The sequence below is a fragment of the Lactuca saligna genome, chromosome 4, assembly GCF_052625555.1.
Source record: "Lactuca saligna cultivar CGN05327 chromosome 4, ASM5262555v1, whole genome shotgun sequence".
In the NCBI taxonomy this organism is placed as follows: domain Eukaryota; kingdom Viridiplantae; phylum Streptophyta; class Magnoliopsida; order Asterales; family Asteraceae; genus Lactuca; species Lactuca saligna.
This window is the reverse complement of record NC_136420.1, coordinates 85,683,141-85,696,638: the sequence shown is the minus strand read 5'-3', so window position 1 is coordinate 85,696,638 and position 13,498 is coordinate 85,683,141.

Genomic DNA, 13,498 nt, shown 5'->3' with positions numbered 1-13,498 from the left:
TCACCCATACAATATATTGCTAATTGCATCGTGGGTCAAGAACTACTCCAATAAACAAAAACTGATTTAGTTTCTCTACATCCCCCATTACTTTTTGTATTTTATTTGCATTTTAAGTGTCATGCTCTTAATGGACTCATCGATATGTTTAGTAACTCCATCAATCACATTACCGATTCCAAAAATCTCATGGATATAAGCATTTGAAGTCACATCGAGAACCCGAAAACCTCTTTGTAGCATCATAAAATATCTGTAAAAAGGCAATAAACTACTTATATTAACCCAATCTTCATCATTAATCAAACCACCCTCACATTATTTAAGCTCTTTTCATAATTAGAATATTTTAGAAGTAAGTTTGAGAATGCTTTTCTAAATTTTATGGCACTCTCGAGCATCAAAATGTTGAGCTACACTGTGTCTCAACATCTATAGGCACGGGACTCTTACTTTCTATTTTTTCCTCTTGCATAGAAGCTTTGAATTGTTGAAGCCTTGCAGGAGACGATCTCACATACTTTACAAGAGCACAAATTTTTTCACAGAATAGTTCACTTCCATAAACCCATCTCTAACTACCAAGTTTAAGATATGAGCCGCACATCTCATATGTAAAAAAGCCCCCTTTCAAGACACCACAATCCCAATGGTTTAGAAATTTTTTAAATGGTTGATAGCTACATCATTTGAGCTAGCATTATCCATTGTTACAGTCAATATATTTTTTAGCCCCCATTCAATTAAGCATTTTCAACAGCCCTTCCAATTAGTACCCCAGTATGACCAACTGTCGGACAAAATTTTATATCGACACGAAGGTGAGAATATGCTCTACAACTCTCGTTTAGACTCCGTTGGCTAATTTTGACTTTATTATTAATATATTATAAATATATTACTTTTATATTATTTTTAGTAGGCCGGGACAAGAAAACTCCGTTATAAATTCATAAGTTCTTCATCTGACATCCGTTTTTGCCTATCTTTTTATCGTTTCACTACTATTAACGAGATCTTCAGTTCTCGTTTAGATTGTTTCGGCTAAAAATCACCCGATCTCAAATCGAGGATTCAGGCTGCATACTGCTAAGTCGAAACTTCAGAAAAATCATAACTTCCTCATACGAAGTCAGATTTGGGCGTTCTTTTTATGGACGCTCTCGGTTTAACGTATCCTATGACTTTCGTTTAGATTACTAAGGCTAGATATCGCTCTATCTTAAATTCGTATTTTACGTCATTCCGTGTCGTGTCGGTTCTGTCGCGAAACTTCGACGGGTCATAACTTCTTCGTTATAACGCGGATTTCAGCATTCTTTATATATTCGGAAACCTCATTTCAACTACTACAATATTATCCATAGATATCAGATCTATCTAACATTTCATTTTGACGCTTATTTTTATCCTTAATTTATTTAAGTCACATAGTTAAATACAAAACACATAATACTCAAATAATACACTTGTATTATTTCAAAACGGGTTACAAAGGTAAACCTAGACTATTATATCAACATTAATGACTAGCCTAGAAACACAGGCGTTACATGTTGTATGTACTAGTGTAATGTATGTTTTCTCTGTCTAGTATGTAGTATGTTCTATTTGTTTCTCATCATATTATGTTCTCTTGTATAGTATATAGTATGTATTTTTTTCTCGTTATATTATTCTCTATCAGTATCTGTTTATAGTGAGTATTGTTTCTCGTTATAGTATTCTCTATCTGTTTCTCTTTATAGTATGTGTTGTTTCTCGTTACAATATTCTCTATCTGTTTCTCTTTATAGTATGTATTGAGTCATGTATGAACTGACTCTTTGTATGTTTCATTATACTAGAAATAGTGAGTAGTGACTTCCTAAACTATACCTATTATAGTTTACTTGTAGAGCTGTTTGTATAACTGAACATGTTTGTACACCTTTGCTACCTAAAGGTATTGAACTGAGATAAAAGCTTTTATATCTATACATATATACATAATATATAACTAAGGATAAAATGACACTCGGACAAACAATAGGGTACTCTAAGTCCACAACCAAACAAGGAACAGGAAATAAAGTGAGTTATCAGTCCTAAGTCCTTCCAACCTTACTTATATAACTATATATGCATTAGACATGGTTTTGACAATATATAAGTTTGAAAGATTTAAAAGAAAAGGTTTGGCATATAAGAGCAAGTTTGATAAAGATTTTAGTATGTAAAAGAGTTTGATAAACATTTTCAAGTAGTTTGCTCGATAAAATAGTTAAAAGTATAATAAATCCATTTGTTTGATAGTTATTAATCACATGTGATTGATATAATAACTAAATTGTTTCAAATTGTATTCCCCCCATAAAAGCAGTTAAAATTGTTTAAAAGGTAGATTAAGGGGTATGAACTCACTTGTAGTGAGTAGTTTGGATGAACGAGTGGTATAGGATGCTAAGTGCCAAGTGAAGACTTGAGCACACACACGGATCCTATTTATCGTATAATGTGACAACCCAGAATTTTCATTTGTTCAAACTTTAAAGTCAAGCACTTAAATTAAAAGTTAATTACATTTCCTAATAATTTTTAGCCAATTTAAAGTCCGTTTGAGTGTTTTTAGTATTTATTCTTCAAACGAACGGATGAAAGGAAGTATCGTCTCGAGTCTTGGAGTTGCAAAACCGCACATACCACTTTAATAAGGAGTTCACAGCCAAATTTTTAGAGTTTGGGCCGTAAACTCCCTAGTGGCCGTGAACTCATGCCTTAGGCATGAGTTTACTTCCCAAACTCCTCACTTTTCACTTCCATTCTAAAGAACACCCTCCATTCTCTCTTAACTATCATCCCGTCTTTCACCCGATCTCCTGAAAATGTAAGTGTTTCTCGACTTGAATTGCTGTTATAACCTAATACCTAGTGTTTATACATCATTTCATCCATTCAATTTTGTGTTTTACTTAGATTTTCAAAACACCAAGAACACACACTAGTGTTCTTGGACCTTAAACACCAAATCAACCTTCTATCTTGTAAGTACACTTGCCCTAGCTTCTTGGGTGCTTAATATGAACTTCATAACAATTGAAAATCATCAAATAACACAAGAACAAAGTAGTTTATGGACAAGGATGTTCTTGAGCCGTAAACCCCTTTTTAAGTGGTAAAATGGATATTAGTCCCTTCCTAAGCCTTGGATGCCAACCTTGAACCTTCCTAGAAGTGTTTAAGACCTAAAACAACAATCAAAACATGTCCCTAAGAGAGTTTACAACCGTGAACACATAAGAATATGGTCATTTGGCCGTAAATTCCACAAGGTGGTCTTATTATGCCCCTAATGCTTTCCTAAGGCTTGGACTTGATCATTTGATGCCCAATCATGACTTGTAAGACCTCAAAACACAATTTGGCACTTAGTACCATGAATTTAAGGCCCTAAACTCATGGGTAAATGGTCATGGGCCGTAAACTCCATAAAGGGGTGGTTCATGGGCCATAAACTCCAATACCATGTCGTAGAACCCTTAGGTGCAACCCTTTGGTACCTATAGCACTTGAATAAAAGTGTTTCCATGACCTAGGGTGTCTTAAATTGATTAATTAGTTATTAATTGACTAATAAGATTATATATATGTTTATTATATGATAACTACGACCATTGTGTGTGTTCAAGTCCTCACTTGACACCTAGCACCTTGTCCGACACTTCCGAACAAACCACTCACTGCAGGTGAGTTCATACCCCTTAATTAACCTTTTAAATGTTTTTAAATGTTTATAAATGCTTTATGGTGGGATACAAGTTGAATCATGTTTAGTTATTATATCAATCACATGTGATTAATAACTAGCCTGCAAATGGATTTACTATACGTTAACTGTTTTACCAAACAGATTTCTTCAAATGACTTTCTTAAATGTTTTTATATGTTTAAAACCCTTTATTAAACTGTCTTACATACTGTATGTTTCCTTTTAAACTCTTTTACAACTGAGTTTCAAACAAAGGTCTTCCTTATACTTAAACTGTCTTATCAAACAAAATACTTTCAAATTGTTTTACAAACTGACATCAAGTCATCGTTTCTTAGTATTAAACTTTTCAAAGGTTTTACAAAACTTCTTTTGTGCTTTTATATTGTCAAATGCATGCCCATATATGTATAGTTATATAAGTAATGTTTAAAGGACTTAAGAAGGCTAGTTCACTTTATTTCCTTTTCCTCGTTGGGATGTGGCTTTAGGGTATTTGTTAGTCCTCCGAATGTCGTCTAAATATTAGTTATATACCATGTATACATATATAGACATAAAAGTTTCCTCAGTCAGTTCAGTACCTTTGGGTAGCAAAGGCATACTTTCGGTTACACACGTACATTATTAGTAACTATTATAGGTATAGTTAGGAGATACTACTTACCATTCCAAGTACAAGGAATCACACATGAGTCAGTTCATTCATGAGTCTATGCTAGTACATTACATGTTACATGAATACGTTTACATAAATACGTTTATATAAATATGTTTACATAGTTACGCTTACATGAATACGTTTACATAGATACACTTACATAAATACGCTTACAATACACGATAACAGAACAGACATAACAAGGTGCTATAGCATGGACCAATTTCAGGATCTAACTATACCAATGAATCACAATGCATTGTGACAGTTATATTGGGTATAGGTGATCATAGTAATGTGGATGTTCGCGGCTTGCAAACATTGCAGGGGTCGCGTTTGGTTCCCATAATCTCTTGACAGGGAGCGTTTAGGATGGGATCTAGCCATCACATTATGCCTCAACCCTCAATTAAGGCAAAATAGTACAAAAGTAGTGACTTATTACAAATACTACAGTACTTACGACAATTACAAAAGGATATAAAACTCCATTTAATATATTATTAATACCTTTACTGTGTGGCATATTCACATGATCGATGAGGTAGATTAGAATAATAATAATAGTCGTCCAGTCGGTCTTGGTAGAAGGCTACTTTCAAAACAGTCGGGTCTTGGTAGAAGGCTACTTTCAAAGCAGTCGGGTCTTGGTAGAAGACTACTTTTGAAATAGTTGGGTCTTGGTAGAAGGCTACTTTCAAAACAATTAAGTCTTGGTAGAAGACTACTTTTTATACTAGTAGAAATCATAGGGATTTTCTAGGGTTTTCAAACGTTATTCGACTACTTACAAACATTTTCATACTTATACAAACTTTGCTCCAAATGTTTACAAGTCTTTACTTCACAGTTTTACAATTCAAAAACACATTAATACTTATGAATTCACCAGCTTTTTGGCTGATACCCGCTTTCAAAATAACTTGTATTCTCATGTCACAAATAGACGGGTACGGCGACCAGGTTTTGTGAAGACAGAGCAGTCAACACTCCTCTTTTATTTTGATTATTCATTATGTTGTCTTATACTATGAAAGAACACACTTGTAATTAAAATTATACTATTAATGCAATGGATGATGTTGTTGCTTGTTTACTACTTTACATTGTTGTGATACATTACATGACGTCCTCCACCCCAGAACGTTTCCGCTGTTCTTGGTTTTGGGGTGTGACAGATTGGTATCGGAGCATAGTTTATAGTGAATTAAGTATATCAACTTATAAAAGATATACTAACTATAAATACAAAGGGATTAAAAATACTTTGACCAAGAGTTTATACTTTTAAATAATAAAATATTTAACAAAGTATACGTGCCTGCATTCATACTAAAATTCGTGTCACAATGACAAGAACAAAAGTATTACGAAGCTCGGGGATGCATGGTCAGTCTTGGGAGTGGCATAGCCTGATCAACTATGTTATTCCGAGGAGTGATTAGCACATGCCCAAGAATGGTTGTGATGTGTCAACAAGTCTAAAAACTTACCAACACTACTACAATGAGAACATTATAACCGAACCTTGGTCTAAAATACCATAGGGTTGTTTTGGGTTACTATAATTACTTACTTGAGAACTAAAAAGGATCTTCATGTGAAAATCTGAAAATTTTTCCGTTACGATAACCAACACCCGTCAGTAAAACCCGTCTATGTTTCAATTTTTCCGTTAACATTTTTGGATTAGGTCATTTAATTTAAGACTTTTATTTTGACCTTGTGAGTGTCCAAACCCATTAGAAACACATGAGAACACCCCAAATTATTATTTGGAAAAATTTTAGTTTCGACTATGTCGGGTTACAACAACTAAATCGGGTACGACCAAAAGCCCCGTTTAACATCAGTATTGGATAGAATTCCACCGAGCCTCAAAATCTAACCCTATATAAAGTTGAAAGAACTTCATTTGAAGCCTTTTCACTCTCTCTCACTACTCTCTCTCTCTACAAATTCAAGTCTTGATCCAAAATCACCCATTTCAAGCTCCATTTTGGTAAGAAATTCATCCTAGCTCGTAGTGTAACATATTTAGCCTTCAAATTTGGGTTTAAATCTTGAAATAGGACCAAATACATGTGTTTACAGCCCAAGAACTATCCCAAACCGTAAACACCTATAATTGGGGTTTTGGAGCCCCAAAACCCTTCCAAACCACTTATGGAGCTTAGATATGACTTAGGGGCTTACAATATTGGACTTAGAACACCAAAACCTTATCATTTGAGGGTTAAACATGAGTTTACGGCCTAAGAACATGCTTGGACCATAAACACCCTTTCTTAGGCCGTGAACACCTTTTAAGGTGTTAAAATGCCCCTTAAACACCTCTTAAGCCTTGGAATAATGTCTAGAATCGTCCACCATTGTGTTGGGGACCTTAAACATGCAAGAAACCATCCCTTAAGGATATTATGGCCATAAACCCCCAAGGAATGGTTCCTGGGCCGTAAACTCCTTTGTGGTGGTCAAATGGTGCCCTAACTTCCTTCCATGGCTTGTACTTTGGACTAGAAACACTTGTGATTGACCTAGGACCACTAAAACACAATAAGAATGGGTACATAAGAGTTTACGGATGTAAACTCCTAGTTTACTACCATAAACTCCTTAAATGGTCCAAGGGTTGATCAAGTCCCCTTCGAATGCCTTAAAATTAAGCCTAGCACAAGAGTTTTAAGACCATTAAGCATCCAAGAACACCCCCACCATGAGTTTACAACCATAAACTCATGGGGATATGCTCTTAGGGCCGAAAACTCCCTTAGGAGTTTACTCTTGAAGAGAAAACTCCATATTTAGGCCATACACACCCTTAGATGCTACCCGGGTCACTCCTAACACTTGAATTGAAGTGTTTTCGCGCCTCGGAGTGTATATTCTCAATTAATTAGTAGTTCAAAGCCTAATTAGATACAATTATGTATTTCCTCATATTACATAGGAACCTCGCACGCGTTCAAGCCCTGAACTGTCTTTTAGCATCCTAGCCGACACCTTTCTCGACCGGTGAGTTCATACCCCTACACCTTTTTCCGTGTTTTCAATGTTTTCATGGGGGATACAAGCAAAAGTACAAGAATATCTTGTACTCAAACTTATTATTTCATTTGAAATGTTTCATATTTCATATACTTTTAGCAATCGAAACTGTATTAACCAACCGTTTGACTTGCGGAGTTAGTTATCTAAACTAATTGCAATTCATATTATATAATGTTATATTGTATATTTCACAAATGATTTTCCATTTTCATTGCTGTTAAAATCATTAAGATTAGAACTTTAGATGTCCTCTGTAACACTCCACAGAGATACGCGAGTGGAGGGCCATCTTTATAATTAGAATTTAAAACAGGATTTTCCGTATTATTACTTGTAAAGGGCCATCTTTATAATTAGAATTTAAAACAGGATTTTCCGTATTATTACTTGTAAATTTGTTAATCTTAATAATTGGAGACACGTCCTCTGAAACACTCCATAAAGATACGCGAGTGGAGGACCGCCCCCGTAACCATAATCTCTTGGAGGGAGAACGTGACTTGAGTGTATAGATCTATACGGGATTGACAACCTCGCACCTGACTGCTAGCTACAGTTGAACCGAAAGGTTCAAGGGTGACAAAAGTCATAAAATGATATTGGACTTCTTAATGCCATATCTAGTCTATCGTATGGTTATGGAACTCGCAATTTAGATAACTGAGATTTACTTATTGGTAATAATGAAATTTAGTAAGCTAATAACTTTAAGAATTAGTTTACTTCCCATACAATAGTTTTATATATGTGTTAAAACTAACTTACATTTCAAGGAAAACCAGACTTTAAGGAAACTTCACACAAACACTTTAAGTATGGTAGATACTTGTACATTACATTCAGAACCGATTACTAACTACAAACTTTTAAGGAAAATAAGGGTTTTTCCTGGGATAAGAAAACTCGTTTTAAACTAGATTGTGTAGTAACCAGATAACAAATTGTTTTTAACCAAACTGTGTAACAATTAGATAAACAAACTTTACCTATAAGAAAATATGGGATTTTATTGGATAACAACTTTTTCATAAAACTAAAGGAAACTTGTTCATTTTCAGAAACAAATCGCTTGTGAACTCACCAGCTTTATGCTGATATTTCAAAACTGCTTGTATTCTCAGGTTCTCCTTAGACAGGTATCTCGCGTCCTTTTGCAGAAGACGGAGCAGATGGAATTCACGTCTTTACTTTTGTTTAACTTATGTATCTATAATCATGTATTACCTTACCTTCAAAAAAATGTAATGATTCTATCTAATGTAATGTTTTGTGTTTACTATGCTTACTATGTACATTGGTTGTGATACTTTACATGACGTCCTCTGCCCCGGAACGTTTCCGCCATCGGTTTTGGGGTGTGACACTTCATTACTAAGTTGATAGTTGCTAAGTGGATACAATAAGTTTATATGTAACTAGGATGTTATAGACTTAGAATCTGTGAAATTTTTGCTTTACCCCGGTTCCTTGTGAAATTGGAGTTAAGGTCACTTATTCGAAGGCATATTCTGTCTTGATTACATATGATTGGTATGCACTTTACAAATAGTGATGTAACTAATGAAGATTTTCTAATAATTATCTAGATAGTTCGTCTAATAATTATTTCCTTACTCTAATTCTCGCGTAGATAACATGGTTGGACTCCATCCCCACGACAACCCGTACCTTCCAAATGAAGGCAATGTTGAATGGTTTGGAGAAGAACCCGAGAATGATCATCCAATCCCTTTGAATGATCACCATGTTGAAGACATTTCGGATGATGATAACTCTGAACCTGAGGTGGAGAACCTACCCCAGGCAGCTCCCTTTGCAAATCCTAACCCTTTTCCGACTTTTCATGGCCTGACGCCTCCTTGGGTAGAATGCTTGGAAACATGGAGCCAAGGACAGGATCAGCCCATGCCATTTAATAGAGACCGAAGCTTTTATGACCTGAGCAATGGGGGCTCAGCAGACAAAATCTTTCCAATCCTGGTCCGCAGAGTGGCCCGAAATGAGATTCAAGGCAGGACAGCCCTACATCAGATCACAGAAGTTGTCACCAATGCGAGAATGCATACCCTTCGCACCATTCGTCTGGAAGATGCTCGTGATAGATCTGAGAGAGACCATGAAACCCTGCTTCAAGCACTGGCTGAATCACGAGCCGAAGTCATAGAACTTCGAGTACGCCAGAGGGTGTACAGAAGACACCTGCTTGATGTCGAACGTCAACTAGCTGAACTAAGGGTTCACCAGAGGGATGACCGTCAACAGTAGCAGATGCCTTACTTTCTTTCCCTGTTTAAAGGAATCGTTTTTCCTATCTATGTCCTATGTGGCATTTTTCTATGAAACTGCCTTGTACTGTATGTACTTTTAGTTAGGCCTTTATGCTGCCAAAACCTCTCGGGATTTGAGGATATGCTATCATTGTCATCAGGTTGGACATTTGAAGGTCAACTGTCCACGGCTAGCTGCAGGACCGGTGCAGGCTCCAGCACTGGCTACGTTGAGGATCACAGGTGGAGGTCAGGGTGGAGCGGAGCCCCCAAGGGCTTAAGGTCGTGTTTTTCAGCTTGCTGCTGCGGGTATGTTTCTTTCTGTTGTTTTGATTATTTGTGATTATTGTGGAGTATTGTTATCTGCTAGTTTCTTTGTTTGGTTATGGAATTGCATTTCAGGTTTTCGTGTGGTATCCGTTGTTCCCTGAGGGTTTGGCGAGTTGTGTTCGAGACTTCGTTTTGGTATCCTTTGTTCCCTGAAGGATCGATATGGTTATGGATTAGTACTTCGAGCTATCGTTGATTATCTTTGTGAGGATTGGTGGTGGATGCGGCGTTGGTTTGAAGGCCGGGTAGATTCTGCAGTCTGAGGAATGGATATTTGAAGATTGGGTTCCTTTCGAGCGGGTTGTTCAGTGTGGAAACAGGAATTTTATGGAAGTTGTTAGCGCCGGGGAGAAACATATTGCGTGTAAGTGTGTTTTTCTCTGCAATGTTGCTTTGAGAGATCGGTGATGGCGACCGGTGAATAGCTGTCAGTGTCTTAAGTGGGGGAGAATTGGAAATTCTCCGGATGGTCGTTAGGCTTGGGAGGTTGCTTCACTGCTTGGGGAATTCAGCGGTATTTCTATCAGCCGAGAGCAGGCTCATATGGGTGAGTAACATGCATGCGGGGCGGAATACAGACCTAGGGCATTTGATTGTGGAAGGCCTGGGAGCAGGCCGGGATTGAGCATGTAGGATGGAGATAGAGTTCGGAACCCCTAGAGGGCTAGAACGTCATGCATGGGAAGATTTCCCGAAGAGATAGCTCGGGATGATGAATGCTTGTTGAGCGGTCCGGACAGACTGAAGGCCAGTAAGCGTACCAGTCAGGCCGAAGGCTCGGAGGACGGTCCAGTCAGATTGGCTGAAGGTTCTGAGAGTGGTCTAGATTGGCTGAAGGCCTAGGGAGGCGGTCCAGTCATGCTGAAGACTCTGCGAGTACTGTTGGATCGGTTCGAGGTTATGGGTTGTGTATGTTGCAGTGTGATTACATTGGGAGGTCTGGCCCCGGGTAGCGATCTTGAGAAGTGAAGGTAGTGCATGGGCTTGAGAGTCCCTGCGATGAGAGTCAGAGTAATGGTGATGCATGGATGTCGGGTACGCTTTAAAGAGGTAATGTAGCGTGGGGTGAGCACCATAGTGCCTGTCATGGTGACAGGGCGAACGAGTGGTTTCCTTGGTAAGGAAAGAGGGAGGAATGAAATTCTGAAAGGGAGTGCGAATTCACGGAAGTGAAGGCGCCAGTGTAGAGTTATGATTGGAGTGGTCCGTCGATGGTTTTTGAGTAGCGTGTTGCGGCGGTAGAATAAAAGCTCATTCGACTTGATATGTTTGCTCAGGGCACGGAGGGAATACCGTAGGCGTAGAGCCAGGGAGAGGGGTTCGGAAGGGATGCAGAGAGAGAGTCTTGTACTCTCAGTGAGATTCTGATCAGGGTTTTGGGTATATATTAGCGGTTCATCCTGGAAGGATGTTCGAGGATATCATCAGTGTATCGGGTTTTCCAAACCTGAGGGTGCTAGAGCTAGATCAAAATGTGTGTGTTTTTGCGAGAGGAGAACTCGGGGGAGTTGCTCCGAAATGGAAGAATGGGTCTTTCTGTCATCATGGAGTGGATAGAGTGGGATTCGGATCGGGGATTCGATGGTTCATGGTTTTCTAGCCATATGAGTCAAGTGAAAGATGAGAATTGGAGCAGTAAGGCATCATGGGTAATCCTCGGTTGTTGAGTGCGGCTATCGGAGAGTACAGCTGGTGCCCGGTTTGAGTAGGTGGTTGGGACACCGTATAGAAGGAGAAAGTGAGCTTCTGGTTTCTATGGTTGTGCTTTGAGGGACTTGGTTCGGTCAAGGTCAGGTGGCGCGTCGTGGGAAGTAATTTGAAGATGAGATGTCGTAGGCTTCGAGGATGAAGCCTAATTTAAGTGGGGGAGAATTGTAACATCCCGGAATCGCAAGAGTAGAGTTGAAGGGCTAAAAGTGTAAGTTTCGGAGGGCGACTCGGTGAGTCCATGGATAGACTCGGCGAGTCAGGTCGCGACCTTGGTCGCGTATCAAGTGGCCTACTCGGTGAGTCCAAAGATGGACTCGGCGAGTAGGTGCTGTGTGGAGAAAACCCTAATTCTCGGGGTTGAGCCCTATATAAAGATCATTATGTTCCTCTACAGCCTCATTTATCCCCCCCTTGAGTCCTAGAAACCCTAATTTCGTGGAGAGTCCCATTGTTGAGCAAATTAGAGCTTGGAGAGGTGCTGGTTGAAGAAATCTTGAAGGAGAAGTGGCTTGGATCAAAGGGCTTTGCTTGGATTCGAGTTTCATTGTTGTTGAGACATCCTTTGGAGGTAATACTTTCGTTCTTGGGCTGTGTTTTCCTAGATTCTCATTTTGGGGTTGTGTGGGGAGCCTAGTTGTGTGGCATCTTGATGTTTGAAGGATGGATCTGAGGTTGCTACCTCAGATCTGGAGTGGAGAAGATCTTAAGAGCATTAAAGCCCCTGTTCTTGTGTTGTTAATGGAGCTATTATGTCCCAAACCTTAGTTCTAATGTGTATTATGCTTAGATCTTCATGGATTCACGTAAAGTTTGCCACTTTACGTGATGGATGGGTTGTAGGAGGCTAGATCTATGTTTTGGATCAATTGCATGGCCTGAGGTGCTTCTGTATGGATTCAGACCGGTGGTACTCGACGAGTCACAAGGGTGGACTCGACGAGTTGCTTGAAGATGGCCTGGAACTCAACGAGTTGGAAGAACAACTTGGCGAGTAGGTTGAAGATAGCCTTAGACTCGGCGAGTCTGTTCTTGGACTCGGCGAGTCTTGTCGAAGAGTCCCAATATTTCTAATTGAGTTGATGAATCGGTGAGTCAAGGGATGACTCGGTGAGTTGGGTGCGAGTGGACTCAGAGTGGTTGGACTCGGCGAGTCTCGGGGTGACTCAGCGAGTCAGGTCGCGGATTGAGGGAAGTTCTGAGCTTGGGGACTCGGCGAGTCATCGGGATGACTCGGCGAGTAGAGTCAGTCAGGGGTTGACCAGTTGTCTTCCAGGGGTATTTTGGTAAATAAGGGTATATATATTGAGTTGAATGTTTTGATGATCAGTGAAGGAGTTCGTGTCAGAGTTCGGAGCATCGGGATCTTATCCTTTCAGCCGGCAGTTTCGAGGTGAGTTATCCTCACTATATCAACAGGGTCTAAGGCACCAAGGCCGGCCCTTTATTGGATTGAGATTCGGGTATGGTTATTATGTTATTGTTCGATATGTTTGCATCCTGGTAGCTAGGATGGTACATGCTAGGAGACCTTGTTAAGGTCAGTTTCCCGATATATATAGAGTGATGCTATACTAGTGACCGGTTAGGTCGGTAACCTGGTTAGGGTACTGATATGCTATGTGATCTGCTTGCTCGGTTTGTTGACTATGACTGTTATATGATGGTATGTTATGTGCACATGGTTGTTTGGACTGGATATGGGTTGAGGCGGGTCCTTCTTTGTGCTGTAGG